Source organism: Homalodisca vitripennis, unplaced genomic scaffold (assembly GCF_021130785.1).
Source record: "Homalodisca vitripennis isolate AUS2020 unplaced genomic scaffold, UT_GWSS_2.1 ScUCBcl_211;HRSCAF=1642, whole genome shotgun sequence".
NCBI lineage: Eukaryota > Metazoa > Arthropoda > Insecta > Hemiptera > Cicadellidae > Homalodisca > Homalodisca vitripennis.
Window position 1 is genome coordinate 154,334 of NW_025776331.1, and position 27,140 is coordinate 181,473.

The 27,140-nt window shown below is 32.7% G+C and overlaps 1 pseudogene; it reads right to left on the minus strand.

Annotated features, from left to right (window-relative positions):
- Nucleotides 1-467: 467 nt before the first annotated feature.
- Nucleotides 468-25,361, minus strand: LOC124370472 (annotated as a pseudogene).
- Nucleotides 25,362-27,140: the final 1,779 nt, after the last annotated feature.

Below are 27,140 nucleotides of genomic sequence, written 5' to 3' on the forward strand. Positions count from 1 at the left end.
AATATTTCATGTTCCCATTCATACCGTAATACTGTATGTTCCGTTAAAATTTATGTACAACACATTATAATTTCTAAACATATTTCCCAATAAAGTATTCATAATAAAGCCTACATTATTATTTGTTATTTATATCAAAGCCTGCTGATTTAACCTTGGTGTAATGAATAACAGAACAAGAACTGTAAACCTCTATATATCGAAGACAGTTCTAAATCGCCTTGATATATTGAAACTCATTATATCAGAATTCCCCATATATCGGAAGTTTTTTATTTCCCTTTGAGGTAAGGTATATCGAGGTTCAACTGTAGTTTCATTAATAAATGTGAAACACATGCCTGACTCTTCAAACATACATACTACAAATTATATCTGCCACTGGTACGACTGATGATGACACTGAAAAGCCTTTTTAAAAATTACATACATTGATAATATTAGAAAAATAAATAATACTCAACAGATATTACTACACATAAAATAATTGTTTTTAATGATTGTTATAGTAAAATGATACAACCATGCAATTATAAATACTGTGAAAGTGATTGTAATCCTTGTTTTATTTACTTATACCTTTTTTAAACTTATAGAAGTTCAATATATTTACTAAAAGTCTTAACTTGCTTTGGTATTTACTGTAATACAATCTTAAAATTAAAATTATACTAACATTTCAGTACAGGATTACTGGAAGAAAACTAGCAAGATTCAATTGAAACACCAAAATTTCTAACATGTCTTCACTGCTATTCTCTACCTTTCTCCAACGATCCACAATATTCCACGAACTGTAACATTACGAGTAACCAATGTAGTCAAATCTTGCTGGTTTCTTTCCAATCTTTTAAACTTCTAATGTCCAAAACCTCTTCTGATCTGCATTAGAAGATCACAGATGCTTAAAATCATGCAACGGCTCTGTTTGTCAAACTGGGTGGCTAATGTTCATACTTAATACAACATGAGATCCGAAAATGAAAATAGAGTTTGAACTGCTAATGATCATAATCCATTGTCACTTTTTAAAATTTAACAGAATCATTAATGTCCACTTTTAGATAACTAGGTGAATAATTAATTAATTAAATTATATTTTCCTAAACACCAACAGCTTTGTTTCAGTACAGAACCGTAATGAATGAGTGTTTACATAAGTACACGTTACTTTATGGCATCTACCAGTAAAACCATTTCGGATTTTTTTGAGGGTATAAAATTGAACATTTCCAATCAGTTCAGAGATTTTTTACAAGGACAACATATTTGGTGTTGAATGAGCAACGGTCAAATCGCTTAAATCTGTCAGTCTGAGAAGGGAGGAGTGGGTGGAGCTCACTGGCGGATGGAGGGGGGGGGGAGGTCAGCGAAGTAGACATGTGCCATAGCGTCGTCTGCTGCCATCCGCTGCCCTGGATTGCACACTAGCAGTCGCTGTAGGAGGTCCCTGCCCTTGCTGTTTAGCTTGGGAACCACCTGAAACACGGAACTCAAAACATCAATATGTCATATCCTCTTCGACGTTCACTATTCTTAGATTCATACTTGGCAGGTAACAAAGCTAGTATTATGCCCTGGGCACCTGAACAGTATCCTTTTCTATGTGGGCAGATTTCAGGATTACTTCGGCTTGAAACAACTTTATTCCTAATGGTGAATAGCTTTTTAGAAACAGACTATGGTAAACGTCATGCTATAACATTTCATGGTTCAACAGGCAGTTTTCAATCCATGAAAAATAAATCCAAACATCAGTATCTACCATAGAATACAGAGTAAGAATTATGTTCATCTGTCGTCAATAACAAATTTTTAATAAAGAATTGTGTTCAGATCATTCATGTCCAGAACTCTAACCAATTCCCAATAAAAAACTCCCGGTCAGGTGACCTCTGAAATCACATAAGGTGGTCATGAGACTTTGAAATCACATAAGGTGGTCATGTGACCTCTGAGATCACATAAAGTGGTCACAAACTTCTCATGACACAGGAACCATATTGAGAATCTCACAAATCAAGAATTTTATCGTCTTCAAACATGTAATTGACAAAGTACAGAACAGAATTATAGGCTTGACATTATTTAAAACAAATAACAAACTCATCTAAAATTAAACAAATTAACATCAGTAAAGTTGATAACAATGGGAAAAAAAAACAAATACATAATAACAATAAACCTACATAAACAGACCAACAGTTTGATATCATTCACATAAATCATATTGAAAATTACAGTTGTTTTCAGTTTTAAAATCTTTAAATTGCTTGTACCACAGGCCATATTTGCTGAGTATAAAATGTTTTCAATTATTACACTAAATGTTAATAACAACAATACTTTTCCAATTTGTTTATTTTTTGGACGAGGCCTTTTGAAACAAAAGGTTTCATGTTTGGAGTCGCCTGATGATGAAACCTGTGGTTTCGAAAGGCCTTGTCCAAAAAGTAAAACAAATTGGAAAAAGTATTGTTTTTATTAACATTTTAAAAATTTTCCAATTGCTCCAACCAAGAGTCTTCAATTTTTGCAAGAGCTAATTTTTTTAAATTAGTTTAAACCTACTGTAATTAGTGGTACATGACATGCTTCCTGTGGCAGTATATTTAAAATCTTAACTTTCAAAGCTCAAAGGCTTTTTTTTAAATTTTATTGGTAAAAATATATGATTTTGTTTAACACGTTAGCTGCCAAGGCCTTACATACCTGATTTCCATCAGAATGCCTACACCAACCGGCAACATTTTTTAAATATAAATTAGTGTAGTGTGTTTAGAGGGACATCTAAAATGATAATATACCATCAAAATGTTTATAAATATTTAAAAAAATGTCGTACTAATCGGTACGACATGTCATTTTCAGTAAGCAGATTATCACTTTAAATTCACCCATCGTACCGATCGGTACGACGTCAACTGAGGCTATTTCCCTACTACTAACTTTGTTCTCCGTGGGCCTGTATCCAGATACTTGCAAGCGTATTCGTTTTAGCTGCTACATATTGCGTACTCGCAGGTGGTGTTTACTTCCCGCATTTATTAATAGATATTTGTTGTTTTCATCGCATTTACGCTTGATTGTTTCTATAGGTTGTGGCATATTTTTTATAGTGGTAAATGTTTTGCTTGTGTAATACGATATTGTGGGTGAAGTGTTGTGTTGTTTGAATTGATTTCTGCAAACATGTCTGATCAACTGGGTTCATCTGAAATTGACAGAGAGTTAATGGGAGATGAGGTTAGTGATCGAAGTGACAATGACTGTGGTTCCAATACTAGCTACTTTACACCTCCTATGAGTGACTCGGGTGGACCTGACACAGATGAAGATAGTGATATAGGTGAGACTGCAAATAATACACATACTAACCAAGGTGAGTCATCATTTTTGCAAGACTTATTAGGTGATTGGGACAATAATGACAGTGAACATTCAAATGACAATTGTGTATCATTATCAAAGGAAAGTAATACTAGCATGATTTTATCTAACACAAATAATCTTTTTGAAAGTGAGAATGGTTATGAAAACCTACTAACTTCTTCTGATTTAGAAATTCAAGATGATAACCTATTTACAGAAATACCTTTATTTGAGGACAACCAAACTCTCCATGACCAATTACCAAATAACCTCCAAACTTCTAATGTCCCCGAGCATGAAATCAACAATCTGAACCTAGCTGAATCTCATGATATCCACATGAATGATGCTGACAGAGAATCAGATATCCAGCAACCTACTAATGAGGAATGCCATATCAATACCGATCCACCTGCTATACGTCTGCGAGGTCGAGGTGAAAGAAGAGGACGTGGTCGAGGTCAAGGCCGTGGACGCTCTCTCAACCGTCAACCAGCAATAAGAGGTAGGAGGAACAACAGGGCCAATGCGCCTATTGACAATTCTTGGGGTGCGTTCCAAGGTTTACAACAATTATTTGATGTAACTAGGCTACGTGAATATCATTTTAACTTACCAAGAAACAGTAAGCCTATAGATTATTATAAACGTGTGGTTACAGATGATATTGTTCAACTTATGGTTGATGAGACTAATCGCAATGCTGTCCAAACATTAGCTGGACGGCGTCTTAGTCGGAGTAGTAGACTTAGAAAGTGGCAGCCTATTGATCTTAAAGATATAAAAAACTTTTTGGGTCTCCTAATATGGATGGGGCTAGCTTCTTACCCTAGAATAAGTGATTACTGGTCTAATAAGACATTATATAAGAATGTTGTTGCAAGCCAAGTTATGAGTAGAAATAAGTTTCAACTTATATTAAGATTTTGGCATTTTAACAATAATGAAGACGCAGAACAAACTGGTAGGTTAGCAAAAATAACCCCTTTGATACAAATGCTGAATGATGTATTCAAAAATTTAAAAACTGCTGAAGATGAACTAGCCGTAGATGAATCAATGGTTCCATTTAGAGGAAGACTACAATTCCGACAGTATTTACCCAAAAAGTCTCATAAGTATGGAATTAAGGTTTTCAAACTGTGTGACAGCAAAGGGTATACATATGGTGTCAAAGTCTACTCTGGAAAGGGAACAAATGTAATACCAGATTTATTGATGGGTACGTCTGTTGTTCTGGAACTAATTGAAACCCTATGTAAACTCTGGAAGTACCATTTATGTAGATAATTATTATTGCTCAATCGAACTAGCTAAATGTCTCCTTCGAAAAAAAACACACTTAGTGGGTACACTACGGTCTGATCGTATAGGAATACCCAAGACCTGATTTTAGACATAAATCTTACCCCTGGAGAAATGGCTGTAGTAGAGAATGTTGACGGAATTACTATAACTAACTGGCGAGACAAAAGAAGAGTTTTAATGCTCTCTACTAAACATGCTATAGATATGGTGGATACAGGGAAAAGGGATAGAAAAGGGAATAGTATTATGAAGCCTCTTGTAGTATCAAAATACAATGAGTTAAAAATGAGGATTGATATTGCTGACCAAATGGCCTCATACAATTCAGCTGTCCGCAAAACATTACGCTGGTATCACAAAGTTGCCGAGAACTTGCTTTTTGGTACCTGTATTGTAAATGCTTGGCTTTCTTACAAGGATAATTGTGAACCAAACATCAAGCGACTCTCATCAACATCTTTTTCAAAGAAAGTATTGCTCTAGAACTGATGGGCCTCGAGGAACAGCCATCATTAAGTGTAGAAGTAACAGGACAACATCGTTTACTAGAAACTGAACATTTCGTTGGTATAGGCAAAAACAGGCGGCGGGCTAGAAAAATTTTGTAAAATGTGCTATAAAAGAAGTGCAGGATTAGAAGGAAGGGAAAGGTCCAAGAATAAATTCAAGGTTACTACGTTTTGCGATAAGTGCCGTGGACAACATTTATGTGCAAAACTTGTTTTAGGGACATTCATGTTTAAGCTGAATAAAGAGTATATTTTTCTTTATATTATTTAGTATGCACCTATCTGGAAATAATTTACTAATTTGTAATGCAACCTAACCTGTCATATCTTATTCTAGCCTCAGATTTGTAATTTTTGTATAAAATACCACTTATGCACAAGGGTTATATTTGTGTTCACATTACTTACAATGAACGTCTCCGAATAATGTACTTATTCCTAACCTAAAATATTAGACTAAATATTGTTTTAAGCATATACTATATAAATTAATACTTAATTACAATGTTTTTCAACAATATAGTGCATTGTCTTATTTCTTTCTAGTTCCTAAGTTCCCAAAATTCACCGTCGTACCGATTGGTACGACGAAATTTCAATATTTCAGTTGCTAGGTGACATCCCAAATATTGCCCATAAACAGAACAAATTGTTTCTGTGTTTAGAATACACTTTGAACTTCATAACAGTTCCTTTTGTGACTGTTAGATGCCTCTCATATTCACATAACGATTTTTTTTGTATAACGCCACCAGGTGGCATTGTCGTGCTGATCGGTACGACATGTTACTTTTAGAAACTCATGGTGTCGTACCGATCGGTACGACGTGGAATCTAACGTGTTAATAGGACAGTTATGTATATCTTGTTTAACCCTGAAAGTATGTAGATTTTCCTTCACTTCAATTGACCAACAATAAATACATAACAAAGTCAATTTTGAATTTTTTGAAAATGAGATAGCAGGATGCTCTTTTGAAAAATTTGCTCAGTATCCATATTGCTGTTTTAGCCATGTAGTCTTTATGAGAATTAAAATTCACCCACCGTGTGCTACCATAACTTAAGTGCATGTGGAAGAATGCACAATAAGCGGTAACTAGCATTTTCATTGTCACAGAATTCCTTAGTCTATAGAAGATAAGCTACAATGACATAAGCCCAAGACAGTCTCTATCAAGGTAATGTGACAATCAAAAGGAGAGTGGAATAACGTTGTCGTCATTTGTATGCTGCACACGATAACGAGGCATTAATGCTGGCTATGCCTCACAAGTACAGTATTGATCTTGGTGAACTCTGGTCTGATATCTTAACTACTTAAGAAATCATAACCAAACTTCTCTGAGGCAGCTATGTGTCTTCAGTAGAGCAACAAACTCAGTTTAAAAAAAGAATTATTCTAAAGATTCCACTACTCATCTCATCTTGTTTTCAGGAAAACCAGACAAGAAAAGCACACACCCCAATTGTACTATACATACAGGTAATAAACAGATTATAACGTTTCCACTGTGTTACGTTAAATAACTTAAAACTTATAATTTTAAATGTGTCACCTTTAAAAATAGCCTAGTAAACAATCTAGTTGCACATCCATATACACTATTACCAGCTACAAGTTTAACTTCATGTGAGCTAATCTCTTGATTTTCTGGACTATTTTAAACTACTGGACATTTACGGAAACTGAAAGATTAAAGGAACGGAAACAGGAATGGTAAGAAAGAAGGCCGGTACCTGCAAAAGACTCATGGTGGGCTGATACAGGGGGAATGGCTTGTAGTCAGGCAGTTGTGTGAGGCCGGGCCATGTCTCCTCGCTGGGTGTACCCAACAGCTTGAAGATCCGCTTCAGCTGATCATCCACATCGGATCCGGGAAACAGTGGTCGTCCAGCATTAGCCAACTCTGTGACACACACACTTAAGAGTTTTAGTAAAGAAGGCATGTAGACAGAGACATAATGAAAAGAAGACGGAAGTAACACTGAAGTAATATATTAGTACAATAAAAATGTTTTTTAACCCTGGAACTGGCAATCATCATTATAATAGTCAATAGTAGTCAATAGTCAAACTACTTTATTCTGTAATATGTACAAGGTACAAAGAATAGCGTCACTACAATGAAACTAAATACTAATATTAATTTTAAAATATAAGTAGAATAATACAATCGTAACATCTGAATTTATCTTCAATTCTTCTTTAAATGAATTAATTGGTTTTTGTATTAAAATATTCCTCAAAAGAATATAGAGACAAATTAGTTAAATAATCTTTGACTTCTTTTTTAAATTTTAACAGATCTGTTTCCATTATAAATTTTGTTGGTAAATTATGTAAATATCTAACACCTCTGTAATATGTTTTCTTTTTGTAAAATTCAAGATTGTGTTGATCGACATGTCTATTAAAGCGAGTATTATATGTATGTTTATTGGTTTGTAGTATCGGATCAAAAAATTGTTTTACATAAATTATTGATTCAAATATGTGTAAACCATATACTGTCAGAATTCCAAGTTCAGAAAAAATATGTTTAACAGAATCTGTATATCTTAAATTTTTCATGATTCTCAAAGATTTTTTTTGTTGATAATGATAATCTGATAATGTTGATCTGAATCGATTCTTAAGTGGTAATTGGCATTATAATGTCGATCTGACATGCACCAGTTTCAACAATTCATTTAGTACATAAGTCAACACTACCACAACTATTTATATACCATTTAAAAACAGAAAGAATTGCTGATTTCAATGATGAAATTCGTTTTGCTGTTTTGGCAACAGTGATGTCACATTGAGGTCAAAAACTTGCCAGAACGATGGTCTTCATCTAGCCATTTCAAAGCAGGTGTCACTCTGTTTTGATCTTTAGATTTAATCACAAAAGGTACTTACTTCGAGAGATAATGTTGATTACTTATAAACAAGTTTATTATGGATGTTTTTAAAATCAATATGTAGTATTTTTGTTAGTGATTTCATGTGTGATATGTTGTAATTAGGAAAGCCTAGATCAATCTTGGCCATTGTGTAGTAAAAGTGTTTGGGAGCTACAATATTAGTGATACATCATGGGTATGCTTTATTATGTTAGTTTATAGATTTTTTAGGCTCTCATTTCAATAATGTCCTAACATTTTGCTAATTTTTGACATTAGAGAACTTGTTGACCTGTCAGACTCAAACAAGCTAGGCTTTGACAGTGACACCTAGGTTTTCCTTTATGCTTTCTGAAACCCTAAACTAAGCCAATATTTCAGCAAAAGTTCAAAATTGGTATTTATTTATTTTAAAATTAATATAATCAGTGAAATATGTCCATATCAAAACATAGGTTTTTAATTTTTGAAAATGATCATGCCCACAATAACACATTTAGATACGTACGAAAACTTAAAAAAAATAGTTTATAATTTAATTATTAGTTTGTGGTGTGTATAATTCTCTACATGTTGATATATTTTGGACTTTTACACTTAGTACAACAATTATATTTTTTACATTTAAATAATAACTGTACCCATAGAAACAAATTGAACCTTTCATGTACTATTTGTGGTTTTTTACAATATATTTAATTTTTCTTCAAGACAATTTGGATACTGTTATATAATTTCTGAAACTAAATAAAATAAAGAATAAATTGGCTTTCTTAAATTCTAACATTTATTATATTATCACACTTCACCGGGTGTTCAGTCCCACTACTTAAAAAAAAATTTAGTGAAGTCATGTTATTTTTAATGGTTTATGCATGTTTTTATACCATAATATTATCTCCAACATTCTTCTGTAAAAAATAATTTTAAAGTACAGGTACAATATATTAAAAAATGGCCTGACGAGGAAAACATTACTGCCAGTTTCAATGTTAACCCTAGAACTGGCGGTCATTTCATCCTGTAGTGTCGGGCTGTTTTGGAGTTTCGCACAAGGTTTTTAAAAAAAAAATTATTAAAAATATAAAATAAAAGCAATATAAATAAAAGTATATATTTTTGTGTTCAGGATTAAATGTAGAATTACACTATATTGTAAAATTAACCGTACAAAATTTTTTAATAAACACTTTTTTTAATCAAATATAAAATTTACTAAAAATATTTCTTAAATTTGGGGGGATCATACCTAGCAAATGAAGTTATTTAAAAGTGAGATAGCCATTCTGTGTCAAATTTTATCTAGTTTCAGAAAAACATAAACATTATACACATTTATGAAAGCATCATAAAGGTATATAACCAAAAGCAGTGATGCGCATAAATTCTGAAAATCGGGTGTATATGTAAGACTTTGGTCAAACAAGTTTTGCTAATACATTTATCTATGAATACATGTTATATTGCATATTTTCTTACTTAGAATAAAATAGAATATAGAGTACTAATGAAATAATTACCATAAATTATTTTTTGAAAAGTAAAAAAGTTACATTTTGCCACCATTCAAAAATGTTGCGGAAAATTTTCATTCAGCAAAATATAAAATCGTTTCTAAAGCTTGTACTATATCAAAATTTATAAATTTATGGTTTATAAGTAATAGGAAATATTATGTAGTTAGAAAACTATAAATATAAATAAATATATGGAAAAGTTATAGAATAACCCAAACAGTTATTATATATAACCAAAGAAATTACAGGAAATATATATTTTATTGTGAAAACTATCTATTTACCAAAACCAAATAGTTACTTCAGAGCTAAAAGAGTGCTATAAATAACGTTTAGTAAGTGAAAACAATAACAAACTATGTGAAATGAATTTTAGCCAAGTCATTTTGCCATAGCCTACACAGAGCCACTAACTTCTGAAACATATTTCAGTAAATAGAAATTGATTTATTCTAAATATATATGTTTACACTACTACGACATCCAACAACACACTACACATTAAATACGACACTAAAACACGCATAAAACTATTAAAACTTACAAATATCCACAGCTCGGCACGAAAGTGATACTGAACAGCCGCGGCAAAATGGCGGTCACAACAAACGGCGTCGCGTTTTCTTTTACGTTCAAAATAACAAGCTTGCTACGTCATGACCATAATACAAAGAGGAATAAAAACTTATCTGTTCCCTAGCATTTTTCTTCCCGAATCCAATAGTGCATGAATTAAATCGATACGTTGCCGGAGTATATTGTAAAAAGTAATTATACGAGGGAATGTTTGACCGACAAAATTTTGTCGATTAACAGTTGGAGGGTTAAATGACTAAGTGATAATTCTAAAGTGATTGTTGTTTTTTTTGTGAACATACACTATAGTTATTGTATACAGTGTAGATAAACACTATCCTAATTGAAGTTAAAACTGGCCTGCTTTCTTTTAGCTGCTTAACTTACAATTTGAAACTGTTGTATGAGGTGGTATCAGAAAGTTCCCACACTGTACTCATCATGTTTTGTACAAGCCAGTGCGCCAGTAGCCTCTGCTGCAATAGCCGCTGAGTCGTGCCAAGTTTCTTTGTTGTGAGCGGTTAGGTTATGTCTACAAGTTTTGCTTTGTTATGTTATCATTATGTAGCAAGTTTTATGATGGCTGATAAATTCAAGCGTTGATAAACAATTACGTCAAAAAAATGGTGAGTACAGACCGAGAACTTTTTGATACCACCTTGTATCCTCAACACGTTGGTAGACTGTGGTAGATACCTTACAGTGCAGAGGATGGGTACTTTGTTTGGTCCCACTCAGTATAGACCAGCAGTAAAGATCTTAAATTAAAATAAATAGCTCCAAAAGTTTCTCATGGATGAAATTTCCAGTGAAATAAACTCAAATCAAAAGGATATTTACCTTCTAAATTTAAATGATTTTATATACCATCACATTTCATTTTTACAATTTATTTGTTAAATACGTTTAATCTAGAAAAGGTATATTTGCCAGTTAAAAGGGTTCCCTTCTTGACCTGCTTACACAAATAGGATTGAAGCAAACACATTTTGTGAAGTTTCTATACAACTAAAGAAGACTGTTTTTGAATCCCTTGTATTTTTCTTGATTTAAACTTCATTTTGGGCAGTTCAGACAGTCAGTACAGTAATGTATATCTTACTTTCTGCATCTAGAAACGCATTTTCAATTCCATTTGAACAGAATAAGGACCTGCAGATAGAGAAAATGTGTGCAAGTTACAAGATGTAAGTTCAACTAATTTCATTCCAATAATACGAATAAAGGCAGTACCTATTGTGGTATTTCCATTGCCTTCATTCAATCAATTTCATATATTAAAAATTAAATCAACGAATGGTGAATTAGTTTTAATGATTTTATTGTGAACTTCATCTATTACAAGTCATGTATGAAGATAGACCATAAAATCATATAGCCAATTAACAATTCAATTATTTCTAAAAACAAAATTCAAGGTTCTCAATAGTAAACCTTTTCTATTATTAATATGTCTAACTAATTAGACAGTATACTAAACAATTATTTAACATAACTAAACATTTACCAAACGTGACAATAACATTTAACATTTCAATTCTAAAAATAAGAATCATTGTATTAATTCAAAGTGTACACAAAACATTACTTTAACTAAGACTAGAAGTGTCAATAGATTTTATCGTACCGGCAAAGATGCAGCCAGCTGACCACATGTCAATGGAAGTAGTGTACAATTTGGCACCAAAGAGAACATCGGGTGGTCGGTACCAAAGAGTTACCACTTCTGCTGAGTAGCACTTCACTGGGATACCAAACGCTCGCGCCAACCCGAAATCTGCCAGCTTCAATTCTCCATTCTGAAAGGTGCATATATGAGAGAATTACCATCTATGCTTAGTCGCAGTAACTTTTTACTGTTTTCTTTTATTTTGTTAAAAAAATAATTTAGCCCGGAAGACAAGATTTTTGGAAGTCAGGTGGAATAGATTTCGGGAGATGGAGAGGAGGGATACTGTCTAAAGAAGTTTTTGTCAAACACAATAGAGTAAAAGAGGATATTACTATAATTATTTATTAGATCATAATTAGTAACCCAAATGTTACTATGGCAGACTTAATAGTTCCAAAGATAATGATTTTCAATTTTTGTAAAGCTAAATGCAAAGAAACATTTTCACAATGACATCAGCAGATGACAGATTCAAGGGTCGATGACACGTTTATTCACTACGCAGTATTAAAACGAGGAGGGTAGCGGACAGCAATTGGCAAGAGTTGCAAAACAGTTTTTTCTGCCTCCTCACTCCCACCCATACCTCAAAACAAAGGGCGAGTTGCCACATCATACGTCCGCCAATAGACAAAATATCCGGGTTACCTCATAAATCAAGAACGATCATATGATCTTCGGTTTCAACTGGAAAAACTTGAGAGTATATCTCGTATATACCTCATCAGTACTTACCTGAATCTCTGCTGCAAACATAAATATACACCTACATCACTTACGGTGTTTAAAAACGGTTTTATTCCCTTCAATGAATTGCTGCAGAAATGTATGATATTTACAAGTTTTTGTTTGAATAGAGAGGTTAAAATATCAAAAATATGAAAATATTCTCCCATAACAGAGCAGCTGAATCACTCAGTTGATAACAACAGAAGCATGTTGCATGATTTTGGACCAGGATAGAGTTAAAGTTGTGATCACTGTATTTACTGAATAACCAAAACATCAATATTCCGTTTGAAATAAATTAGTTGCACTATAACGTGATATATAGTGAGTCCATATTTTAAATGAAAGGAGTTGCGGAAATAATATGAATAGTTAACTACTTAGTTAAGAAGAACCTAGGGACTGTACCTTGTTGATAAGAAGGTTCTGTGGTTTAAGATCTCTGTGTAGAACATTATGGCTGTGACAGAACGCTAAACCTCGCAGTAACTGAAACCTGAAAAATCAGACAATAGAACATAAAATGGTGAAGTATAATGTATGTACAATTTGATGTTGTTCGCAAATGTCTAAATAAATTTTCTTCAAACATGAAACTCAAATCTTATTCCTTTACACATTAGTTATTCAGTGAAGTGAATATAAAGTAGTTGTTGCTAATGCTTAACTACACATCTCAAAAAAAATTAAGGGATCACTTCTATTGCTTGGTGTAGGATAAATATAAATACACGAAAGAGTATTACTTTGTCTACAGATAAAGATAGTATCGATGGAGAAGATAAGTAATTTTTTAATTTCCGAATAGTTCTGTTAAAGATAAATACTGCTGATTTGCTTATCAGGTCCAAAAAAGAATGACATGAGGAAAAATTCAGGTGTAGTTCTATAACTTGCTGAACTTGTGTCAGTTTAGATGTTGATCAGTTGATGTTTGATGGTTGTTCTGCTTGGTTTTCATTGTAATGGTGGGTTTTAGACGGGTTTTGTCCGATACAGAAGTCAGTTGAGCAGTAACTTTGATACTAAAAGGTGTTTCCCAAAGAATTTGTGTAGACGGTTAGGTGTAAGTCATTCAGTTGTTTAAAGATTGTGGAAATGGTACCAGGAGCAAGGCACTCTTCACAGAAGATCAGGAAAAGGTCGCTCGAGGTCCACCATGTACATAGAAGACAGATTTTTACGAGTTAATGTACTTCTAATTCAGTTTTCAACTGTTACAGAACTTCAAAATGACCTTAGTCAAGCAACTGGAACTTGTATATCAGCCAAAACTGTGAGAAATAGCCTTAGATATTTTTATGTCCATGAAAAATACAGTAATTTATTACAATATATTCCTACTTCATGAACTGAAGAATGCCTCTTAATCTTCATTAAAACCGACATAAAAAATTATTCACATTTCATCTTTGTTAGTTCAATATAAAATTTGATCAATTAGTAACGTACTGTAGAGAATTTTATATTTATGTTATGTTCATGTCTTAATGTAAATAAAAGTAGTTTATTCCTAACATATAGAGAGAAAATATTGAAGGAAAGCTTCAATTCTGTAGTGTGGGCAAGTGAACAAGATGAACGGGAAAGTTTAGACTGAGAAATGTTGGAAGGAGAGGCAGGCATTAAGAGGAATAATGCGAAATGTAAAGGAAAAAAGTAAATACCATCAACGTAAAGAAAAGGACTGATTTTTTTAACCCTTTTAAGGCCAATGACCAATTGAGTTGCACTAGTCTCAAAGGCCAGCTCCTGATATTGCTCAGGTACCTTGAAGGCCAGGCTGTTCCTTTTTGCATAGTTTTAGTAAATAAGCTGTAACTTCCATATTGCTTAGTAAAAACTGATAATTCTTTTTTTAATTTGTTTGTAAAATTATAGGCTTAGACAGGAAACTATAAGGTTGGTGATAAAAAATAAAATATATTTTTTACATACATATTTCTATGTAACATTTGTAAGAGTAATTTACTTTTTTTGGTTTTAACACCACATAAAAAATACAAAAGATTGTTTTGCACCCAAGTAACACATATTTTATAAAACTACATATTATTTACAACAAACATGCCAATTTTCAAGTGCTTATAAATAATAAAAGTGAAGTATTCAAAATCTGCAACTGCGGCTTATTTGTAAAAATTGTAGAAAAGCTAGTCTTGTCTTCAGTTTATACACAAAATATCTTTTTTTCTTCATACAACTCACAAGAATCCATACAAAATAAACACAAAACACTGTTTAGTAATTAAAAAGTTTTAAAATTATTATTATTAGGCATATTTACATTGTTTGGTAAAAATAAAGTTTCTTTAGTAACAAAACTGAACACCAGTACCACTAGCAAGTAAACTGTTTACTAAAGTGTTTTCACTTGTAGGTGATTTGCCTCTCGTTCTTTTGCTCATATTTACACTTAATAGTTCACTGCAAATACTCAGAAATACCTATAACATCGCACACAATTACTGAATTGCATCAACAAATTATAACCACAACAACTTTAACCTATACACCACAACGCCGTTGTAGTAAGACAGACGATTTCATCGAAATGCATAGATGTATAATAATAGAAATGATGCAAGAAACGGCAGTGTTTGCGTTTACTCATGAAGCCCATCTAAAACCCCACAAAAGAGAAAATATCATATTTGGTGGCATTTGGAAAGTTTACTGGCCAGAAAACCGGAAATAATGGACGGCTACCTATTGTAGCCGTTGGCCGCGAACGCCATTATGATCACGGCTACCTATTGTAGCCGTCGGCCTTATAAGGGTTAATGAAGAGTAATGAATGATATTTGTAAATATTACATGTTTAACAATATGTGTATGTTATTTATTAAATTCCTTCCTATACCATTGCCTACACCAAAATTCAGGATTGCCTAAGTGAATTACTATAAATAAACAAGTGGTCAGCAAAATGAACTGCTCAGAATAGAAATAATCAAACTAAATTATATGCCCTCAAATAGCTGCGAACCAATGGCAGTAAGCTCAATTAGTATGAACCAATGCTAGAATGGTATGTGACTCAATACTAGATTTATAACATCAGACATTATGGCAAAAAGCCTGTATCTAGTAACCCCTTCCTCGTAACTATAATATTCTGGTACGATTGGAGAAGGAAAGAGTGAATCTCCTTCCACCTCTAAACAACGGTGATCTAGTCTGATACACATATGGCTCCTTGATGCAAGGTAAATTTGGCTATGATTTACAAATTTTGATCTCCCAGAACAGCTTTTGCCAAGGTAAAAGTCTGAGACAGCATTGCACAGTTTTTCAGGCTGAAATCTACAGTTTTTAGATCGTGCTAAAATATAGGACTGACTACGAATCATATCGATCAACGGATAATGATACTATCTGATAGTCAGACTGCTATTAAAGGTCTTAACTCTACAGAACTTACTTCAAGACTGGAATGGGAATGCTTTAAGACTACCCATTCTAGCCAGTCATGATTCAGCAAATCTTATTTGGGTTCCTGGATATGCTGGTTTTAAAGGCAATGAAATCAGTGATGAACTGTTAAAAAATGCCTCAAATAAGCATTTCAACTTGAATCAGCTTGTGATATAAGCAAGTCAACTGCTTAACAAGCTATTAGGGAATGGTTCAAGGCACTCCCATAATTGGCAGAGTGTCTTATTAAATTTTTCTTTTTGCTTTATTTTTTTATTTAACCCCTACTTTGCCCTTGCTTAACTAGCTATTGATATAAATAAATAAACGTTTGATTTACAATAATTGCTATTGAGTTTATTTGTCACATATAGGGTTTCGTGGATTATACTGCCACGGGCACATAAAAAAAATTATATCCAACATAGATAAAATTGTGGTACATGTTAACCCTAGAATGGTAACGCGTAGTCTCTCAGACGACGCAAGCTACAAAAACTGGTCCAGGTGGCAGGTGCATGACGTGACCAAACCCCCCCACCACCAATACCTTCCCCTGCCAGCTAAGGTCAATGCTGGATAGGGTTCCATTTTAATTCATTCACTCAGTTCATTTCAGTGAGCCCATAGTCGTCTGGTAGACTACGCGTTACCGTTTATGTTACTTTTTTTCCTGAGTAAATAAATATATGAAAAGTTGTTTTGTGCGAATGTAGTGTTAGTTTTTGTGATAATTTTTACCGTGGATGGTCAAGTAACCATGGCTGATCCACTGAACACTAGTTTTGAAATAAGAGAAATACTATCTGAACTTACGATCATAGATCATAAACTTGAACGAAGTGATTGTGATGAACAAGAAAGTGATCATGATGAAACGTTTTTTGTTGGAGAGCAAGCGGATGAGGTTTCTGAACATGATACTCTTAGTAAGGTTGATAACACCGACGACAACCAAGACTATAATCCCAACACAGAAATATGTGTTGAACTAACAACTCCGCATATTCAGGGAAGACAAAAACTGCCAAATTTATCAAGGAATCTCAAACGCAACATTGAAGATGTCGTTGGCCCATCAACATCTGAGGCTCAAAATGTTATTGAAGAAGCAGGAACAAGGAAGATTTGTGCAGTTTGCCCAGCGAAAAAAAGGAGAATGACTCGATTTCCAGTGCACAAAATGTTATAAGCATATTTGCTTGGAGCACCGAGGAATGCTGTGTGTAAAGTGTTCCAATAAAGACTGAAATCAACAAAAATCAGGAAACATGACCTCTAGGATATAAATAATGTCATTTGTAAATTAATTTAATTTTTATAAATTTTTATTCATTTCTTCCCTAAAGTAGTCTGAGAGACTACGCATTACCATTTAAGTGTGGCAAATAGGCGTTACCATTCTAGGGTTAAATTTGAATTTATACAAAAATAGGTTTAAATTTTGAAAAATTTGGAATCATAAATTGGGTAGATCTTACTTGAGTTCAAATCCAGTTTTACTTTGTATGTTCCATTGACACTTATTCATCTTACAATCATCCTTGTCACTTAGTGTAGATTTAATTTTGGTAGTAGTAATCTTTGCAGATCTGAGAGTTCTGGTTGTCATCCAATATTCAAGTGTTCATCATCTAGTAAATGTCTTTTCTGTTCTTGGATTCAAAAATCGAGATTCACCAATTTAATACAAATAATAAAAGTATTACTGAATTTAATAACTCAAATGTTTATTAACTTTGATGAGAAATGCTTCTTCTCAGTATCCTATTAAGCCATCATTCAAAAGAATAAAAATTCCATTATTGTAAAGTAACCAGCTGATCTAAATTCACTTTATAACTCCAGGTGTTGTAAACTTACTTTGCATAACAATCTCCTTGATATTAAGATTTAATGTATTCTGTGGTATTTGGTCTAAAGAAATTATTTTTTTTTATCTGATGATTCAATTTTACAATAGTTTATGTATTTCTATCTCATATGTATGATAATTTGTTTTATGTTAATTTTTACTCTAAAATAGGTTGCTACTTTTTCTTAATTTTAAAATCTATTGATTTATATATGTTTATTGTAAGTTATCAAAATTGCATGGGTGTATGTTCTTCTTCTTGTATGGATTCCTGTGTGTGTGTGTGTGTGTGCGCACGCGCGCGCGTGCGTGCGCTTATGTGGTATAAACTCCTTAGTTATTTATTAATCTTTTATAAACAAACATAAAATAATATGAACTATTAACTTTTCAAAACAAAACTGTAACAATTTCTAGGCAATCATTTGGTAAGAAACTCATCAGAGGCACTGACACAAACTGAATGAATTGGCTGATGAATCTAAGCAAATGCCTTATGATAAAGATAATTTCTCACTTCTCACTACTGAGCACCTTAGAACTCACTACTGAAGACCCTAAGTGTAGAGTACGTAATCAGTCAGAGGAGACTGCTAATCACATTACTGTGGATTGTGAAAGGCTTGAGATTGGTAGTGTGGATTGTGAAAGGCTTGAGATTGGTAGAAGAAATTTATTCCAAACCTAACATCCAGGTAGGGCTGTAAAACGCCCAGGAATTTATGAATCAGGGTAAATACACAATATCCAAAAATGCCCAGATATTTTGAATTTTAATGAGAACTCCTTTTTGAAGTAAGTTAAACCTTGGGATTTTTCATAGTTGTTGAAGCGCTATTAAGTTATTAATATTCACATAAATTATAATTGGAACAAAAATTAAGTTTAGAAAATTAAGAAATTTATAGAATTAAATGGGTCTACCCAGTCCAAACTAAATAGTTCTGAAAAAATGCTTTAATGCTTTAATTTAATTTTTAAAGGAAGATTCATCTACTCTCTAATAAAAAAAATAAACTGAAAAATCCTCCACACGTATTTGAATGAATATTGTTATTAGGCCTATTCTGAGTAGCAAGCACTTTCTTCTACCACATCCTATTTGATATTTTCCAGTAATTAACAATTAAAGCCAACCATAGTCAATAGTCAATAGTCAAATAGTCAAAAGTTCTTTATTTACAACAGCATAAAGAAGTGTAATGGCGTCAAACTATGGTACCTAACTGACTGAACGTTTAAAAAAGCCTACCACTTGAGGGGCTAGAAACATTTTATTTCTGCCTATCTGTTTTTCCACACAATGGTCTTGAGAACAAATTCACCAAATTGTCAGTTTTCAAATTTTGCATGAAGGTTTATTTCTCTATATGTAACATTAAGTTGGACAATTTAGCAGAGCGTAATGCAATCAGTTTTACATTTATCTTATTGATACAAGATGGCAAAGAGAAAATTGCGAATAAACAAATTTGTAAACAAACTGAGTAGTCAATTTTAAATTTTAACATGTAGTATAATAACAGATTTTATGAGGTTACTTTTTTGAATTGGTCAGTAACACTTTCGTTGCGTTCAGTTCATTCTTTCAAAGTTGTGTCAATTTATTTGTTATTATTTCACCAGTATTCAAAAAGGACTTTAAATTATTGAAGTACACTTACACAAAATAAAAATACTTTAAAAACCATTTAAACAGGAGGAAGACAACATTGAAAACGTTTGAAATATTCAAAAATACGCAGACACTTTTTTAATTTGGAAGGATAAATATTGTTGCTAATTTCAATTTAAGACATCAAATGACTGTTTCAATCTTAGTTTGATCTATACTTCATCAAAACTAAGTGTTGTATAAAACTCAAACACTAAAAGTACTGTACCCTAGTTTTGTTTATTTAAATAATGAATATTGAGTAAATTACCTATTTATATTTACACCCTCCCTCCACCCCACTGGGTACTAACCCAACTTACATCACTAAATGAATTTGAAATGAAAGAAATGAAATTGAATTTGAAAGGTGATGAATTTGAAGTCAGCATTGGACTCTTGGATCTCACTGAAAGTATAGGGGTGGGCACACCCTACTAATGAAACCTGGGGTGCACAATATGATTAGGTTGACACGCTGGGGATTAGGAGTCCTTTATACTCTCTTTAAAATCTAATCGTATCAAAACATGACATTTCTGCTGTTAGATTAAAAAAATACTCACATGAATGATTTTACAACGTCCAGATCGATCTCGCCGTTGAGACTGTCAAAGTACTTCTTGAGGTCCTGGTCGCAGTGTTCGAACACCAAAGTCAGTTTCTTGTCACTGTGAAGCACGTCATACAGACGCACAATGTTCTTGTGTTTCAGCTCCTTCAACAGGCAAATCTCCCGGAGAGCTGAGGACGGAACACCCTAGAGAGAAAAATTCCAGATTTAAAGTTAGGCTTATTGTTGATAGTTTACAATTTACTCTTTGAGTGACATGTGATTATTTATATGTGTGGTATTCTAAACCAGAATAATTGTCACTTGAAATCCAGAGGACTTAGTGATAGTAGGCCTAACTTACAGAGCATTTGAAAAAGCCAACAAACGTTGAGAACTTTACTTGTAATTTGTTTTGAACTTGCAAAAAAAGTATTCACCCTTTTACTGCCAGTGTTGTATTTATAATGTACTAGCCAAAATTGCCAAAGGGGGAAATACCAAACATAAAAACTAAATGTATCTTTTTTATTGTTCATTGAATTTGAGTAACTTTAAGATGTATTTACTCTATTTAACTGGTAGTTTACAAACAATAATAACAAATGTTAATGTGAACCAAATTTGTAATTAAAATAAAATTAAGGTTGATAACAAAAAGTTAAAAAGTGTGTTTAGCACATGAACATTTATTTTTAATATTATGATATGATAAGCAGTTTTTTTTCTTTTTAGGCCTAGTCCAGATTTTGGACATTCTATTGATAGAATAAGGAAGTGCTTAAAGTTTACAAAAAGCACACTACACATTACAGAGTAAAAAAAAATGTAATGTCTATACACTTAAAATATTTCAACATCTATGCTGTACAAAGCAGGTGGCATGTACCCCCCTTTAGCATGCCACATGTGTTGGTAAGTTTCATCAAAGAGAATGAAAATATAAATCCAGTACTTCAAAAGCGTTTCTCTCTAACCCTCGCACCTAAATGACCAAAATACAGAATATTTAAGGATTTGGACATAACAATATATCCAGTAAAAAAAGATAGACGTCTGATATACCGGAAGTCAGCAGTAAAAGGGTTAACTAAAGCTATAATAACAATTGTAATGGAATTGGACTAAAACTGTGAATTGCACAGTTGATCAAATCAACAGGGTTGCAAGGACAGGAACTAAATCATAATCATAATCATAAATCCTCAAGGTCAACAAAGAGGAGGTGACATGCCAATAGTTGGTGTAGGAATGTACAAATCTGCAAGGTGTGCTCAACTGGAGGAAATACAAAACTTTTAAGTTAAATGAATATAAATTAATGTAAAACAGCTCAAGATTTTGGTTCAATTAATCCACCATGTTGGAACATGGACACTAATATTCATTAACAAAGTCATATGGTCAACAATCAGTTTTGTAATCAAACCTCATTATTTAAAAATAACTTGAAAAGTAACTAAGATTCTTGAATCCTTTAAAAAGTAATGTAAGAAAAAAACTCGTTTCAATATAGACTCATTTTCATTAGTTGGTTTATTGTGTTCAGTGTACGTAATGTTAACTTTATCCAAAATTGGCATTGTAGGTGTTAAGTTCATAACAAAGTTTAAAGATACTGTATTTTGTTGTATATTTAAATTTATATGGTTACAGAACGTCTTACAGTTATCCAGTGGGCATCTGTTACTAGACATTTCATATTATTAGGTGGACCAATACTCATATTTTGTAAAATTTACTAAAATGTAAGAGTTTTGTGCATAGTTTTAACAATCAAGTTGAGTAACCAAACCTTTTATTATTAACATAGCTCATCATCCGAACGTCTCTCAGTGGGGACTGTTATCAAGCTACTCCTTAATTCAATTCTGCTGATTATATTAACCTGTGAAATTCCTGTTGGATTGATAGTATAGTGTATTAAAAAATTATTAAGGACATATAAAAACTCACCTCGTCATCATCATCGAGTCTGACCCTTTTAAGAGCTACTATTTCAAGTGTTTCTCTATTCTTGGCCTTGAAAAACTGTTCCATACGTTCCTGTAATTAATTGGTTAACTATTACATATGTTTCATAGAAGTTGAAACATTTTTATTACCTATAATAAAGATTAGTTAATTAAATTTGATAAACAGCAGTTCAACGTAGTTCCTGTTTGGGTGCCAGTCAAATGAAGTTATTCTTAGAAATTAAATAGCAAATCCTTAGCCAAGAAAGGCCCTGGAAGCTTATTGAGGAAAGGAGTCAGGCTGTGGGGTTGCTTCCTTATAAGGGCAGAGCTGTAGTAAGTGCATGGGAAACAGAGGATCATATCCAAGGCCTAGAGGACTCAGACAACAAAAATGTTGCTCTCTCCTAATGCTAAAGGGTGGATTAAGTAAGCACAAGTGGAACTCGGTACATTAACAGGACACTGCTTCTTTTTGGAATATCTAATACAGGTTGGATTAAGCCAGTCTGATGAATACAGACTCTGTGGAGAAGCTGTCAATATTAGTTCAAGTATCAGCACAATATATGTTGTTGGAATGTTCTGCTATTTATGAAAACAAGCAAAAGGCAACACTTTCTTCCTGGCCCCAAAGGAAATCAGAGATCAAGAACCCACAAATTTAACAGGCTTTTGTGTAAAATTCAGATTTGAGGGTAAAACAAACGTAACGGAAACGAAAAGACATTTAAGTTCCTGAGGACTAAGTGTAGAATCTACAATTGTCCTTCAGGAAAAAAAATATTTATGGCATTAAATAACAATAAAATCAGAAATCATTTTGTTTTTATTATCATTTTTCTAACAATAGAGAAATTAGAAAATAAATAATATTTTATCATTTTCCACCTAGATGCACGTCCTTTGCCCTTACACAGCTTTATACATCTCATCGATCAAGTCCTCGGCACGTCAAGAGTTGCCATTTCTTTAAGAATACAATTAAATTGGGAATTTTTGGTATTTGGCTATGATGGAGTTTTTCCTGCCTTTCTTCAAAAAGGGTTGAACATCTTATTAAATACTCTGATTATTCTGTTCAGAAGCAGCTACGCCCTAGGAATTATTCCAAAGAACTGGAGGAAGGCACTTGTGGTGTTAGTACGGAAAAAAGATAGGTATCCGACTCAACCTAACTCGTACAGACCCATAAAGCTTAACTTCCTTCATGGTGAAAAGTAATGAAAAATAATCAATAGACACATTAGAGATGAAATCTCACTAGTACACCCACTCAGTATATATCTCAACATACGTATGTAGAAGGTAAATCAACTACCACCGCTCTCCACAGCTTAGTGGAAGCAGTGGAGAACACCTTCAATGGAAAGGAATATTTTATTATATATTTTATTTTTCTGTACGAAACAAGGAACATTTATATGCAGTTGGATTAATTTTTTTTATTTAAATTTAGGATTTTTTTTCCATTATAAGTGAAAAAAAAACTAAAAGCCAAACAAAAATATCCAAAATATTTTAAAAAGTGTTTTTTATGCAAAACATACAACTTTAATCCAAATTTGAACATTGTTTTTGGTTAATAGTAAAATGTTGTTTATACAACAAATGACATAATATTCACATTCTAATATTTTTAGACATTTTCTGTATGCTTATTGTATTTTGAGACCTTTTCTATGATGCAGAGCATAAAAGTTCTGAAAATAAAAATGTATTTTTTGTTTTTTTTTATACTAAAATATCTAAAAATGTTTGTGAAGTATTTTGCCAAGAAATAAAAGTTGTAAAAACACATAGTATAGCCTACTGACAGAAAATGCTTAAAATGAAATAAATTTATTGTAATCAAAACTAATTGTCTAAAGTTCACCTCACTTATTTACTGGGTCCCTCATAGTGTTCAATAAATAAAAAATAATGAAACAAACATTACTTTTAATCAAGGTGTAGGCCTAGCTATAATGATTTTTATATCACAATTTTAGACTACTCAACTTGTGAATGTCACTAAATTATTGTACAATAAGTGAATCACAAATAAACCATTGATCACGGTATAGTTTATAGATACAAGCTTAGAATTCACAAATAAAAGTTTAGAATACAAAATGAGTTATGCTGGTGCATCAATATGGTGGCTATAGTCCTCTCGAAATCACAAAGTTTGAGTATAAAATAAACACTTGTAATTTACTTATCCTTTGTATATATTTATACCACTTAAGGCAAATTTTACACAGAAAAGTTTGATACTAACACAACTCTATTAATATTACAAGAAACAACAAAATACTAGAGACTAGTGAAACTAGTCGTCCAACATCACAGAAATGTTGCAAACAATGGTTTCGTCAAAGGTCTTTCTTTGCAACATATATCAACAAACTGATTTTTGAAGCAGATAATCTTGTTGAGAAATAAATTATGAATGCAGAGATGTAGCCAAAATCATTCCTAATCGAAAACCGTATAAGGAAAAAGCTCACTCGAAGTGTGCGACCAAATACGGCAAACCAATATTTGTATTGCAAGTTTATAATTTTGGTGCATGCTTATGAGGCCTACGCATTATTATCCAATAAATGATGTATCAAATTAATCAGTGAAATATCACACCTAATTTGGTATAATATTTATTCTACTTAATATTTATTTTCAATAGCAAAAGTTGAATTAAATACTAGATGACTGAAAAATCGAAGAGCGACTAGTCATTCAACATTGGAGAAACATATTTAGCGATTTGTCACTGGTCGTCTAACAGATGGAGGGTTAAAGATTTGACGATATTGGACTCATCTAGAACTATAAATTAATTCTAACCTTGCAAAAAATCAACCATTTATGTTTGGTACAAGGCCTAGTCTACTGGGAATTGGCCAATGTTTATTTTTTAAACAAGCACAGTATGGATTAATATACCTCAATTCATGCTCAGCGTCTTAAGGTCATAAGAGGTAATAAAATTAATGTTTACGTTAAAAATCCGCAAATACAAAGGTTTAACAAAGAGTAGCTAAATGTTTTATTTGCCTAAACTATTTACCTTCTCCAATTTTTTCCAACTTCTCATACTTTTGCATAGTTAATGTTAGCCGTAGAAAGGCAATCTTTAAGAATTGTTCAAACAGCAAAATTATAAACACGGCAACAATTTTAATTAGGCTCTAACAAATTTTTAATAAATGTTTTAATGTAACGTACTGATAAAACGTAAAAGCTGGATAAAACACTGAACTGAGAACTTTGATAATGTTGACTCAGACTAAAGTCCACTCGATTACTCGAAATGAACAATTTCTCAGTTTCAGATTACTGCACTTCTGTCGTCTACAACAGAGTACATCGTCAGTATGTAGGATATTATACTGCTTGATACATTTTTATTATCTTTGGACTTTGGAATAGGGGTGAAGACATAGAGTAAAAATAAAAGCAGTGTTGTAATTGACAAATACAGTAACATTTAATATAGCTCAGTTAACAAGTATAACATAATAACCAAAGGATATAATCATAGGAGAATGGAGTCAGTATTTAAAAACCCTAGTAGTAGGCCTAGCCTTAAATTAATGTTTTTAAATTGTAGATCAATTGTGAAGAAAGTGGAAATTTTAGAGACACTCTTGTACAAACAAAAATCAGAGCTGGTGTGTGTAGCAGAATCGTGGTTAGATAATGAAAAAAATAAATATTTTAAAATTGCAAACTATACTCAAGTTACTAATTTTTTGTAGATCAAATAAAACCGGTGGCGGTGTTGCTATCTTTATGAGAACAGACTGTACTCTCAAGACCAGTCTCATAAATAAACTTAATACGTTGTCAGTTGAGGATATATTTGAGTGTTGCGGAATTATTGTAACATGTAACAAATTTAAATTTGTTCTAATAAATGTATGTAGGCCACCCTACAAGGCTAATAACGTACAGTTCATGGAACTCCTAGAAGACACGTTCAACACGGTTAAGAATGATTACTGTGATTTTCCAATTGTGGTCTGTGGTGACCTAAATGTCGATAATCTAGAGGATAACCTAGAAAAAGAGTATCTTGCTGATATTTTACAATCGAGTAACCTTCATGTTACCTTCAAAAGCCCTACGAGAATTGATCAGGTTTCGAACAGACAAAGTCAACTCGATTACTTTATCACAGATTTGCAAAGTCGCTCTTATTCTGTAGATGTGCTGCCACCACTTCTTTCTGACCACAGTATTATAGTTTTTAGCCTAAATCTAAGTTCTGCTGGTATAATTAAGAAAATCGAGAAGAGGAAAGTAACAAAACCTAACCTAACCACATTTGAATATTTGATGTCCAAGCAATGCTGGCCTGTATATAGTAATAATATGAACTTAAGTGTTGACGATGCATTTGATGACTTCTACTCCACTTTTATATATTTGTTTGAGGTATGTTTTCCTAAGGCAATTTTTAGCTGTAAGGACAACTCACATGTTAAATGGATAACCCAAGAGGTTATTGTGTCGCAAGAGAACCTTAAAGAAATGTACTGGCGAACGCGCAATGAGGCGACTGAAAATTCCAAGCGTGAGTATCACAACGCTAAGAGTCGGCATAGTGTTTTGCTTACCAACGCTAAGAAACAGTTTTTTAAATCTAAAATCGAAAATGCCAAAAATATAAATAAGGAATCTTGGAATGTTGTAAAAAGTTTAACATGTGACGATATTGTAAATAGCTGTAATATTACACTTAAGGTTAATGACGAACCCATTACTAACCCAAGTAATGTGGCGAATATTTTTAACGACTATTTTATCTCGGAAATAAGAAAATTAACTGAGGATAGATATTGTGAATCTTTCCATGATGATGTGGATTACCATCCATCTGTGGAGGATTTTCACCTCCAGCATACTAATGAACTAGAAGTTTTGGATATAATTGATATAAGATTAGCTCTAAAAACAGTGCGGGTGTAGATGATATCCCATGTAATTTACTAAAAACGTGTAAAGACACGATTGCAAAGCCTCTCACTGAAATTATCAACAAATCATTCGATGAAGGTATATTTCCGAAGGGAATTAAAACATCTAAAGTTGTACCGATCCATAAAAATAGTGAGAAAGACCTAGTAAAAAAACTATAGGCCAG